Source organism: Salvelinus fontinalis, chromosome 23, assembly GCF_029448725.1.
Source record: "Salvelinus fontinalis isolate EN_2023a chromosome 23, ASM2944872v1, whole genome shotgun sequence".
NCBI classification, from domain to species: Eukaryota; Metazoa; Chordata; class Actinopteri; order Salmoniformes; family Salmonidae; genus Salvelinus; species Salvelinus fontinalis.
Genome location: NC_074687.1, coordinates 22,439,871 through 22,454,135, shown reverse-complemented (window position 1 = coordinate 22,454,135; position 14,265 = coordinate 22,439,871). Strand labels below are relative to the sequence as shown.

Sequence of the window (14,265 nt, the reverse complement as noted above, 5' to 3'; positions counted from 1 at the left end):
AGTTTCAACTGTTCTGCCTGCGGTTACGGAACCCCTACCTGTCCCAGACCTGCTGTTTTCAACTCTTAATGATCGGCTATGAAAAGCCAACAGATTATTCCTGATTATTATTTTACCATGCTTGTCATTTATGAACATTTTGAAAATCTTGGCTCTCTCTAATTTTCTCCTTCTCTCTTTCTTTCTCTCGGAGGACCTGAGCCCTGGGACCATACGTCGGGACTGCCGGGCGTGGTGGCTCCTTGCTGTCCCCAGTCCGCCTGGCCTTGCTGCTGTTCCGGTTTCAGCTGTTCTGCCTGCGGTTATGGAACTGCCACCTGTCCCAGACCTGTTGTTTTTCAACTCTTAATGATCGGCTATGAAAAGCCAACTGAAAATTATTCATGATTTTTATTTGACCATGCTTGTCACTTATGAACATTTTGGAACATCTTGGCATAGTTCTGTTATAATCTCCACCCGGCACAGCCAGAAGAGGACTGACCACCCCTCATAGCCTGGTTCCTCTCTAGGTTTCTTCCTAGGTTTTGGCCTTTCTAGGGAGTTTTTCCTAGCCACCGTGCTTCTACACCTGCATTCTAGCTGTTTGGGGTTTTAGGCTGGGTCTCTGTACAGCACTTCGAGATATTAGCTGATGTACGAAGGGCTATATAAAATAAACTTGATTGATTGTTTGATCTGAGTGCTGGAGTGTGCACCTGGCTATCCTTACATTTAAAAACATGAAAATGGTGCTGTCTGGTTTGCTTAATATAGGGAATCTGAAATGATTTACACATTCACTTTTGATACTTAAGTATATTTAAAACAAAATACTTTTAGACTTTTACTCAAGTAGTATTTTACTGGATGACTTTAACTTTTACTTGAGGGTACTTTTTCACCACTGCTCAAGGCTAGGGCCCGTCATGTGAAGTGAGACCTCCAAATGAAATGAGATTACATACAGTACATCCACATAACAACAGAAGAAAACTCTGTAGCTATGACGACAACACACAGCATTATTACAGTCCACATCAAGATAATGGCTATATTTACATATCTCCTTCTTTCATTTGAATGTCTCAGTCTCAACTGTACGTGAGACCAAAGTCAGTGGAGTAATGACCGCAAACACAGCTGTGATGATGTTCATTGTTAACTCTCTGACTTCTCCGTTGTCCGTTTACTTGAGATGAAGCCAGGCTGAGACAGAGAGAGAAAGTTGCCATTTGTTTCATCTTCTATGCACACGTGCACATTTTGCATGTGGTAATTAAATAATTCCTTGAATTGCCAGAAGAGGGGGCTATATAGCTGTGACAGTTAAAGTTAGCATTTTCCACAGTGCACACAAGTTACAAAAATACTTTCTGTAACATGCATGACAGTGTCTCAAATGATAACATTGTTGGTTCAGTTCAATAGCTTCATGCTCCAGTAGTACTGGACTGGCAACTGAGTGAAATACATTTCTGCAAAGCAACTATTTACAGAGATTGCATTGTATAACTTGTGTACACTGTATTACTTTGGTCTGACTGATCATTTACTGTTTTGCCTAAGTCAGGAAGTGTTTATGTTCTTGTGTGTGTGCGTGCGTGCGTGTGTGAACATGCGCACAGAACCGTTGATATCCTTTGAACCACAACACATACAGTAACATCTGAATATATGACAGTTACTGTATAGTAGCTACATAACGTGAATCCTGTTAGCCACGGGACTATGACAATATTCTCCCTGTTGATTCTATTTCAGCTCCATTTGCAGGTAAGTGATGCTCTCTACTCTTAAATGGAACCTATTTTGGGTTTAGACAATTCATTTAAATATTTGCATGGACATCATGCAAAGCTTGACATAGATAGTCCTGCTTTCTCACATTATGCTCCTAGTCACCAACACCCATTTGTGTGTGTGTGTCTGGGTGTGTCTGGGTGTGTCTGGGTGTGTGTGTGTGTGTGTGTGTGTGTGTGTGTGTGTGTGTGTGTGTGTGTGTGTGTGTGTGTGTGTGTGTGTGTGTGTGTGTGTGTGTGTGTGTGTGTGTGTGTGTGTGTGTGTGTGTGTGTGTGTGTGTGTGTGTGTGTGTGTGTGAGTCTGGGTGGGTGGGTGGGAGGGTGGTGTGTAAGTTAGTTCTATTAGTTGTGATAAAGAGCTGCTGGAAATATAGCACAGGAAATATGTATATTACACAAACAGACCATTGTATCTCTCTCGCTCTCTCTCTCTATGTTCTTCCTCACTCTATCATGCTGTCAGAGCGGGGGCTGAGGCAATGCCACTTGAACGTTAAGTGCAACAGAGCAGAGTTGTCGTGCCAACCGGCGCCTGTGCACAGTGACCTCAACACCTGATATGTTCTGAGGGTGCTCCATTCCGGCTCCTCGGATCAGCTAACTCACCATGGGAAACTACATGTGTGGAACACTGAGGTGAGTGCTCCCTGGGGAACACAGACACGTTTGGATTGTTTTTGCATTGTGCTCTGCTTCTTTCACAACTGTCCCGCTGTAGTTGATCTCCTTTGTAAAGAGTCAGTAATCAAAGTGTGCATGACATTAATGTTGATCTCAGAGAAGAACAGGCATTTGTCCTCAGAATACATATACAAGCATGTGTACAAAGATTCCTGTTGCAGCAATAGTGATAAGTAGACTAGGCCTGTCTGGCAGCATCTTAAAGGAAGTTCTTTAAAAATGTACTTTGCAGTGTGGTCAAGTCTTTATTAGCAGTGTGTTTTTATTTGAAGTGCACATATTGTATCATCGCTCTCTCCTATTTCTGTTGGGTGAGCAATTCAATTTACACTTCTCTGTTGTAAGAGTGAGTAGTTATTTTAATTTACACTTCTCTGTTGTAAGAGTGAGTAGTTATTTAAATTAACACTTCTCTGTTTTAAGACCGAGTAGTTATTTAAATTAACACTTCTCTGTTTTAAGACTGAGTAGTGAATTCTAAAGTTTGTCCTCTGGTTTATTCAGGAAGAAGAAAAATGAAGATGGTAAAACATACTACTTTTGTAAAAACATGTCACATTTTCTTGTTATACTTCAAAGTATGTGTTATAATTTAATGAAGAGATTGCTACATGTCCACTTCTTTGCAGAAGATAACGGGGATAATCATAGCAGCCCAGACAACAAGGTATGAAAAGTACAACCAATATTTGGCATGTCCATACACTATGATTATATGACACTGAGTTGAGTAAATGCAGGCAAATTGCATTCAAGCTGTGTGTGCGTCACAGGAGGTTGGTGGCACCTTAGTTGGGGAGAACGGGTTTGTGGTAATGGCTGAAGCGGAATCAGTGGAATGGTATCAAATACTTCAAACACATGGTTTCCATGTGTGTGATGCCATTCCATCTGCTCCCTTCCGGCCATTATTATGAGCCGTTCTCCCCTCAGCAGCCTCCTGTGGACTGTGTGTGCATACATGTGTGTGTGTTTGTACATGCATGTGTGTGTGTGTGTATAATTCTGACTCTCTCTGGATCACAGTTAGACATTTTTTGATGGCTCTTCAAATAATTTGCGAAAGTTGTCATAGGATGATCCATGATAGCTGTGGAATATCAGGTCAAGTTCACAGTGTTTCACTTGTTTTGCATGTCTTGTGAGAGCTGGTGTCTGTGGTATGAAAGGCTGTATTCACATGGTCTAAGAACTGTACACAGAATTAGATCATATTCAAATCAAAACCTCTGCCTGAAATATACAGCTGATGTGTGTGTGGTGTGTTCAATCATTCAAATGTTTCCTTTTTACTGTCGGTCAATACTCAAGTACAGAAGCATCCTGTCAGACCAAAATTTTCCAATTCACCTGTGATACATTCTCACCAGATCAGTGGTCATGGGAGAGGATTAATTGATAAAACAATATTATATTTAGTTCTGCAGTTTTTCCTGATCAGATCACATGGATAGGGATAATTCCTGGGCCTAATCATAAAGGAAAAAGGAAAGGTAGCTCATTCAAGACAATATACCCTTTGTTTCACTTCATGGTTTCCATATTGTCACAGGAAGAGGATGTGACATATGCCACCATCGACCATAACAACACCAAGACAACAGGATTCATCGTAGATTCCGGAGATAACGATTGTGACTACGCCATCGTTAACCTTCCAACTGGCCCAGCCCACCAGCCGTCAATCATTGAAGACTGCGCAGACGACTATGTCCTTATGGGCTAACCTCATGGACAATATGTGTGTGTGTGAGATGACAGAGGTAATGTGAGTAGGGGGATAACGGAGATGCAAGGTGGACAAGGGCTGAGGCAAGCTAGAGAGCACCTTACTGAATCAAAGGAACAGATATGATGCCTGTGACAGTGCCTACAAACTGAACTTGATGCAGTGTGGGGTGCACCAATTACAGGGGCTTGCCAAAGTATTCACCCCCCCCTTGGCATTTTTCCTATTTTGTTCCCTTACAACCTGGAAATAAAATGGATTTTTAGGGGTTTGTATCATTTGATTTACACAACATGCCTACCACTTTGAAGATGCAAAATATTTTTTATTGTTAACCTGTTGGGGATGGGGGCGCTGTTTAGACTATTTATGCTAATGTGGCTAATTTTTTAAACGGCTTCCCACAAAATCCTTGATCGTACAATATGCATATTATTATTATTATTGGATAGAAAACAGTCTATAGTTTCTATAGGAGTTGAAATTTTGTCTCTAAGTGGAACAGAGCCCATTCTACAGCAATTTCCCTGACATGGAGTCAGATTTGAGAAACGTTGGCCACTTTTCTGAAGTCATTTAAACGGGCACTGTCGTTGCTATGACTATACGGACACTTCTTACGTCTTCCCCTGGATGCCTTTACGTGATGACGATTCCAACGGGCTCGATTGCTCGTTCACAGGCCCTACAAATGAAAAAAACCTTTAGCTAGCAAGTCTTTTCTTGCTGCGTAACGCGCGTGGAAGACACCGACCCTCTCCTGTTCCAAGCATTAGTTTAGCCTGTTATATTTCTCCGGTCATCTTTTCACTCGTTATAGGAGTTACAAACATCACAAAGTAGTTAATTTAAAGCGTTTTATAGCAATTTATATCCGTTTAGTGCGATTTTGGGACATTTATTTTTGCAACGATGTGAAAAGTTGGTCACGCTTTTCAGTTCATCCCGAACGTAGTTGACATTTCCACATGGCAAGAGGACAGCTTTCCACCAAAAGACGATTTCTCCCAAGAAAGGATCCTTTGCCCAAGATACTGATGGAAGAACAGCTCAAGGTAGGACATTTTTATTATGATAAATCGTGTTTCTGTCGAAACATTTTAGTGGCTTAGGACGCCATGTTTTTTGACGTAGCTTCGCTTGGCGCAAACTGTATTGAAAAGTAAGGATAAATTAAAAAATGTAATAACGCAATTGTATTAAGAATTAAATTGTCTATCAATCCCTGTCCACCCTATATTTTTTAGTCACGTTTATGAGTATTTATGTATAAGAGTAGATCACTGTCTAAGTGGCGCAAGGACGTTTTCTTTACCAGCTTGTCTACATTTCACATTGTCTAACCATGATTTTGGTGGCTAAATATAAACATTTTCGATCAAACTGTATATGCATGTTGTAATGTGATGTTACAGGAGTGTCATCGGAAGAATTCTGAGAAGGTTAGTGAAAAAATTAATATCTTTTGGCGATGTTGACTTTTATCGCTCACTTTGGCTAGAATCAATGCTGGGCTGCTAATTGCTATGTGCTAAGCTAATATAACGATTTATTGTGTTTTCGCTGTAAGACACTTAGAAAATCTGAAATATTGTCTGTATTCACAGGATCTGTGTCTTTCGATTCGTGTATGCTGTGTATTTTTACGAAATGTTTGATGATTAGTAGTTAGGTAAACACGTTGCTCATTGTAATTATTCTAGTCCATTTGTGATGGTGGGTGCAATTGTAAACTATGCCATATACCTGAAATATGCACTTTTTTCTAACAAAACCTATCCCATACCATAAATATGTTATCAGACTGTCATCTAATGAGTTTTTTTGTTGGTTAGGGGCTATAAATATCTTAGTTTAGCCGAATTGGTGATGGCTACTGGTGTTGGTGGACAAATAAAAGATGGTGGAATATGCTAATGTGTTTTTTAGGTAATAGATGTACATCTTTACATATTGTGTCTTCCCTGTAAAACATTTTAAAAATCGGAAATGTTGACTGGATTCATAAGATCTGTGTCTTTCATTAGCTGTATTGGACTTTAATGTGTGAAAGTTAAATATTTAAAAAAAATATTTTTTTTGAATTTCGCGGCACTGGTTTTTCAGTGGGGGGGGGGGGGGAGTGCCGCTAGCGCCACGCTGATCCTAGACAGGTTAAACAAACAAGAAATAAGACAAATAACTGAAAACATGAGTGTGCATAACTATCCACCCCCAAAGTCTATGTTTTGTAGAGACACATTTTGCAGCAATTACATCTGCAAGTCTCTTGGGGTATGTCTCGGCAAATCTAGCCACTGGGATTTTTGCCCATTCTTCAAGGCAAAACTCTTCCAGCTCCTACAAGTTGGATGGATTCCGTTGGTATACAGCAATCTTTAAGTCATACCACAGATTCTCAATTGGATTGAAGTTTGAGCTTTGACAAGGCCATTCCAAGACAGTTAAATGTTTCCCCTTAAACCACTTGAGTGTTGCTTTAGCAGTATGCTTAGGGTCATTGTCCTGCTGGAAAGTGAACCTCCGTCCCAGTCTCAAATCTTTGGAAGACTGAAACAGGTTTCCCTCAAGAATGTCCCTGTGTTTTATTTTTTTATTTTTTTATTTATTCTTTTAAGGGGTGGATCAGCTTAATATTGCGGAAAGAATGTTGCTTCCATCAATGTAATTGTCTGCATAATTTCCAATCCTCCATATTTTTGGGGTAAATATATATATCCATACACGCATGCATACATATACACATATATACATACACATACCTATATAGACATACATACTTTTTTAAAGAATATACCTTTATTTTTATATTTATGTTTTATATTCCCCGCAAACCCTACCACCGATCCCCCAATTGGAGTAAACGAATAAACACTTCTGCTTTTACCTTCAATTTATACATCTTATACACATTTTACAGACACAGTCTACTTTACAATAGTTCTCTCCTGTTTGTTCTTAGTCCTTCCTCTATTTCTAATTTCCATCCAGTTTGATTTCTATTTGTAACTGTGCTATTTCGCAAAAGTTCCGAACCTATATACATTTTACAGATCCGTATGTTTTACATTGTTTATCTTGTTATTAGTCCCAACCTTCAGCCCCATTCAACCCCTCCCATCTATCTCCCAACACCATCCATTTCAGATTTCTATTTGCCATATATTTTTCAACTGTGCTGTGATGCTTCACAAAATAATTGAACCTTCCTATTCTCATAGCTCCTACAGATTGTAAATTAAAAATAAATTTTTTTGCTAAAATAATTACTATATTATTGATTGATTGACTATGGCTTTTCAAATCACCCAGTATTGCTATCTGTAGCGTTAGTTCTAGGCAAATGTTGCAATTCTTCAGTCATTCCTGGACCTGTGACCAAAAACGAGCTACATATGGACAATACCAAAATAAACTATCTAATGACTCTGCCTCCTCACAGCAGAATCTGCAGAGCTGGGAAGATTGTATCACCCATATATATAACATTCTATTAGTTGCAAGAATCTTGTATAGTAATTTAAATTTAAAAATGTGAAGTTTTGAATCCGGCGTTGTTTTGCGTATCAATTCATTAACCATGTGCCATTGAATGGGTACATCGAAAATCTCTTCCCAACTATTTTGCAATTTATATGGCACAGCTGTCAGTTTTTTGGTCCTTAAATGAAATTGGTATATGTTTTTGTTTATCACACTTTTCTTTAACAATTTATGTTCTTTAATACAGGGCCGACATACAAGTTCCTTACTTTTTTCCCCTTCTACTTGCCTCTTCCATTTTTGTGGTAATGCTGCAATTAATTGGTTGTAATTTTGGTTAGAGCAGACATTTCCATATGTCTGTGTTAGCTGCATGTGTGACATAACTCCACCAGTCCTATTTATGATATAATTTACAAAAATTATACCTTTTTTAAACTTTTCTTCGATAAATACAGTTTTTTTAATCAATTAGTATATTTGAATTTAACCATAATATTTGTTGTACTATTTGTTCCGTCCTTTCAGGTGGATTAAACTGAAATTGCAACCAACTTTCTAAGGCTTGTTTAAAAATAAAGATATTTTGGAGATTATTTCCTTTTCAAACAACCGAAAGTGAGCAGGTGTAATTTGAATAAAAGGAAAAAGGCCCTTCTTGAACATAGGATGAGACATTCGTACCAATTTTCTAGAGAACCAGTTTGGATTTAGGTATAACTGTTGTATAACTTTTGTATGACTGATGCCTTTAGTGAGAGGTCTAATGCTTTAATATTTAATGGTAGCAAGATCTTATCTATTTTTGCTAACTTTCAAAAAAAATTATTGGAGTGAGATCATTTCTTTCTTTTGGGATTTGTATACCGAGTATGTCCACACCTCCGTCAGACAATTTAATTGGTAAACTACATGGTAATGTAAAATGTGCATTTTTTTGTGATCCAATACGTAATATGGTACATTTATCATAATTTGGTTTTAATCCAGAGAGGATAGCAAAAGTATCTAGATCCTCTAAGAGGCCGTAGAGAGACTCTAATTGTGGTTTTAAAAGAAAACATGAATCATCAGCGTACAATGACACCTTCGTTTTTAAGCCACGGATTTCTAATCCCTTAATATTATTGTTTGATCTAATCTTAACAGCTAACATTTCGATGGCAATAATAAATAGATATGCCGATAGTGGACAACCTTGTTTTACTCCTCTAAATAGTTTAAAACTTTCTGAGATGTAGCCATTATTTACTATTTTACACCTAGGGTTACTATACATAACTTTAACCCATTTTATAAGAGATTCCCCAAAATTGAAATATTCTAGGCATTTATATATAAACTCCAGTCGTACTTCAGTCGACTGCCGTTGAAAATTAACTGGCTGGCTAAAACCGGCACTTTTACTGAAAAATAAAAATAAACTCAACTTTATCAAAAGCCTTTTCAAAATCAGCTATGAAAACCAGGCCTGGTGTCCCCGATATTTCATAGTATTCTATTGTTTCCAGTACTTGTCTTATGTTATCTCCAATGTATCCAAGGCAGCATTTCTACATTGAAGATTGAAAAAGAATTTGGTGCATTTTTCCCCATATTCCATCCAGTTCGCTTTATTTTTTATAATATATTACACTGGATCTTTCTTGAATAAGTTCCTCCATTTCTTTTTGTTTTTCCTCTAACTTATTCTGTGCCTCTATGGTACGGTTTTTATCGCTATCTAACTTTACTGTTAGTCCTTCAATTTCCTTTGTTAATATGGACTCTTTTGATCTAAATTGCTGTTGTTTTATAGATGAGTACTGAATTGCATGGCCTCTAAAGGCACACTTAATAGTGTCCCATACAATAAGGGGTTCTGCTGTACCTATGTTATGTCTGAAAAAGTCAGTTATAATTTCTTATGTCCTAGTTCTAAACAATTTATCATCTAGTAAGCTTTGATTAAATTTCCAATATCCTCGCCCACGTGGAAATTCTGTAAGAGTAATATATATGCCAATTATGTGATGATCCGACCGCATTCTGTCCCCTATCAACACTTTTTAAACTTTTGGTGCCAGAGAGATGTCCCTGTATTTAGCTCCATCCATCATTCCTTCAATTCTGACCAGTTTCCCAGTCCCTGCCGACAAAAACATCCCTACAGCATGATGCTGCCACCACCATGTTTCACTGTGGGGACATGGTCTCAGGGTGATGAGGTTCTCAGGGTGATGAGGTATTGGGTTTGTGCCAGGCGTAGCGTTTTACTTGAAGGCCAAAAAGCTAATTTTATTCTCATCTGTCCAGAGTCCCTTCCTCCATATGTTTGGAGGTGTCTCCCACATGCCTTCTAGTGACACTTAGATTGCACATAGGTGGACTTTATTTAACTAATTATGTGACTTCGGAAGGTAATTGGTTGCACCAGATCTTATTTAGGGGCTTCATAGCAAAGGGGGTAAATACATTTGCACGCACCACTTTTCTGTTTTTTGGGGGAGGGGAATTTTTTGAAACAAGTTATTTTTTGGGGGGCCTTTCTGTTTTTCTTTTTTAATACATTAGCAAAAATGTCTAAAAACCTGTTTTCGCTTTGCCATTATGGGATATTGTGTGTAGATTGCTGAGAATTTTTTATATTTAATCGATTTTAGAACAAGGCTGTAATGTAACAAAATGTGGAAAAGGTCAAGGGGTCTGAATACTTTCCGAAGAAAGTGTTGCCAGTTAAACTGTTGTAATTTCTTTTAAAACCTTAAGGACCCATGAGCAGATATGAAACCACAACCTGTGGGGATTCCTTCTGAGAGAAACAGATGCTTTTGTTTAGAGCCTATCTATGGGTTTATTTGGCCACTTTACAGAGGAAACACATTCTGACAAAGACCCAGCTACCAACCACACCACCAACACCATGGGCTCGTGCCAAAGAGAATGTCTAGTAGAGCAAAAGAGAGAGATGAGACGTTTATCATTTGTAGTTGAATTACGTTTGAATTGTATAATGATTTTTCTGTCACAAATCTATTTGAGTGAGATACAGTAATGTGAGAGCAGGATTGGAGTTGTTTTGTGAACTGCTTTTAGATGTTTCTCAAAATCACCAGCAATTGTCCTATCGTATATACGTATCCTATGAATTATTGACACAGAGATGGATTAAATGTCAACATTGTTAGAAAAGTCCACGTTTGTATCATGTTGTTAAACCTTTCTAGGACACATGTTCCGCTAGCGGAACCCCCCCCAACATTCCGCTGAAAAGGCAGCGCGCGAAATTCAAAAATATTTTTGGGAAATATTTAACTTTCACACATTAACAAGTCCAATACAGCAAATGAAAGATAAACATCTTGTGAATCCAGCCAACCTGTCCGATTTTTAAAATGTTTTACAGCGAAAACACAACATATATTTATGTTAGCTCACCACCAAATCCCAAAAACACAACGCCATTTTTCCCAGCAAAGATAGTTTTCACAAAACCCAGAAATAGAGATAAAATTAATCACTAACCTTTGAATATCTTCATCAGAAGACACTCATATGACATCATGTTACACAACACATTTATGTTTTGTTTGATAATGTGCATATTTATAGCCACAAATCTTGGTTTACATTGCCGCCATGTTCAGAAATGGCTCCAAAATATCCAGAGAAATTTTAGAGAGCCCCGTCATCTAACATAAATACTCATCATAAACTTTGATGAAAGATACATGTTTTACATATAATTAAAGATACACTGGTTCTTAATGCAAGCGCTGTGTCAGATTAAAAAATTTTTTTTGTAAAAAGCACACCATGCAATAATCTGAGACGGCGCTCAATATAAATAATATTTCTCCGCCATGTTGGAGTCAACAGAAATACGAAATTACATCATAAATATTCCCTTACCTTTGAATATCTTCATCAGAATGCAATGCCAGGAATCCTAGTTCCACAATAAATCTTTTTTTTTGTTCGACGTCCATTACTTATTTCATATTAGCAACTTTATCTAGCATGTGTAGTACACGTGTCCAAACACCGGCGCATTGAAGGCAAACGTCGGATGAAATGTTCAAAAAGTTATATTACTAGTTGAATAAACTGGTCAAAATTAGTAGAGAATCAATCGTTAGGATGTTGTTATCATACATATACAATAACGTCCCAAACGGAGCATTTCTTCATGTCTATTTAACTCATGGCAAACATGGACATCACATGCCTAGTGTGCGTGGCCAGGAACTGGCAATCTGCCAGACCAGTCACTCCAATAGCTCCCATCTGGCCCCACTTCCTGCTGGAGCCTTCATTCCACGTTCTACCGACTGTTGACATCTAGTGGAAGGCGTATGAAGTGCATACAGATCCATAAATGACAGAGATTTGAATAGGCGATGACTTTCCCATCGACCCATTTCAGATCTTTCACTTCCTGTTTGGAAGTTTGCCAGCCAAATGAGTTCTGTTATACTCACAGACATAATTCAAACGGTTTTAGAAACTTCAGAGTGTTTTCTATCCAATAGTAATAATAATATGCATATATTATTATCTGGGACAGAGTAGGAGGCCATTCAATTTGGGCACCAATTCATCCAAAAGTGAAATTGCTGCCCTCTATCCCAACATCAATGGCAACAGTAAACTGCAGACTATTTTCTGTAACTTCAAGATTAAATCATTGAATATTTTGTAGTTTCTTTGCAAATTTCTATAAAAAGGGAAGTTGTTGTGAGATCTGTGAGATCAAAATAGATCAGGTTAGCTTCTTCTTTAGCCACCAATACAGAAATCACATAATAGCCTACAGCCTAAGCATGCGAACCAAAACCTGTATCAATTCATGGTCCAGGAAGAATACTCATCAAAAGAGATGATATGGACTGATAACCAGAGGGTGATTAGTTCAAATCCCAGGTGAGTCACTGTGACAATAAACCTGTAATGTGATTCAGTGCCACTCTGTGTCACTGGGCCTACTTATACAGGCCTTCCTTTACGAGTCTCCTACACTACTTCCTGATCTGTCATAACAATGGGTGTCTAACATGAAGTGAGATGGAGGAATGTCCACCCAAGTTTTTCACATTATTCTATTCCCTGGTTATTTTTCTTTTAGATTTGTGGTTAGGAAAGAGATGAGGGAAAGTAGATCTACACATTTCTCATGAAATGAGATTACCAATATTCTCCAGCAGAGGGTGCACATACAGAGAGCACTAGTTTATCATGATGATGTCACATGAATGAGATGGACTAATACAAAACAATCAGGGTGCGAATTCCGCACATTTTTGGGGAAGCATGGCTTCCCTTGGCATCCTTGAATACACGCAAATAGCCCTAATGACAATCACTGAATGCCATTACACTATTAGGGCTCTATCTTTGGCTGGCACAAGTGTCACATTTCAGCATGTAAAAACAGACGCATTGGCATTTTCCAGCCCTAACGCCAAGTTTGGCAATTTAACTGTCTAACATCAGCTCGCTTGCCCTGAAGTGGGAGGGGTGGCAATATTTGAGCTGTGTCCTTAAAAACAATTGCAAAAGTGACAATTTCATAATAAGTTTTAAGACCCACAAAAAGCAGGTCTTAATGGTAATGCAGTCGATAGTGGCATGGATTGAGAGCAGAAGCCAGCCTCTCCAGCCATGACGCACAGTGCCCATGGACGAGAGAAGTGACTTTTTGGCAGGTGAATCTCATATTTAGAAACATAACAAAGCGATTTGGTTTAATTTAAATGAAAACCAGGCATAACCTACACTCTAAAAATAAATAAAAGGATCCTGGACTATTCTTCAGGGGTTCTTCAAATTGAAACTGTGGGGGGAACCCCTAGAAGTTCTTCAAAGAACCCTTTTTAAAGGATCCTTAAATAACCTTTTGGGGTAAATTTTTTAACTACCCCCCCCCCCCCCCCCCCAGTATTATTCATATTAATAACACACATAACAATAAATGCAATAACACAGTATTTTAGTTCTCCGTGTTTATTATATTTTAGTGGCAAAGTAGAATTAAAAAAACGAAATATGAGGTAAAGTCCCAGCAGAGCCCCCAAGTCCAGTGCACATATCCTCTGGCGTGTTGATGTTAATGTTGGTCCAGCCGTACATACCAATACGTACGCTACGGTCACAAGACGCAGGCCTCCTAATTGTCCCTAAAATTTCTAATCAAACAGCGGGAGGCAGGGCTTTCTCCTATAGATCTCCATTTTTATGGAACAGTCTGCCTACCCATGTGAGAGACGCAGACTCTGTCTCAACCTTTAAGTCTTTACTGAAGACTTATCTCTTCAGTAGGTCATATGATTGAGTGTAGTCTGGCCCAGGAGTGTGAAGGTGAACGGAAAGGCTCTGGAGCAACGAACCGCCCTTGCTGTCTCTGCCGGGCCGGTTCCCCTCTCTCCACTGGGATTCTCTGCCTCTAACCCTGTTACTGGGGCTGAGTCACTGGCTTGCTGGTGCTCTTTCATGCCGTCCCTAGGAGGGGTGCGTCACTTGAGTGGGTTGAGTTACCGACGTGAACTTCCTGTCTGGGTTGGCGCCCCCCTTTGGTTGTGCTGTGGTGGAGACCTTTGTGGGCTATACTCGGCC

At 38.8% G+C, this 14,265-nt stretch overlaps 1 long non-coding RNA gene across 1 annotated transcript; it reads left to right on the top strand.

The window, feature by feature from the left end:
- The first annotated feature begins 1,530 nt into the window (after window positions 1–1,530).
- On the top strand, window positions 1,531–13,436 carry LOC129821037 (uncharacterized). Its single transcript, XR_008754264.1, has 6 exons — window positions 1,531–1,755; window positions 2,245–2,417; window positions 2,967–2,986; window positions 3,092–3,129; window positions 4,015–4,521; window positions 6,345–13,436. It is a non-coding gene; the product is annotated as an uncharacterized LOC129821037 (long non-coding RNA).
- The last annotated feature ends 829 nt before the right edge of the window (window positions 13,437–14,265 follow it).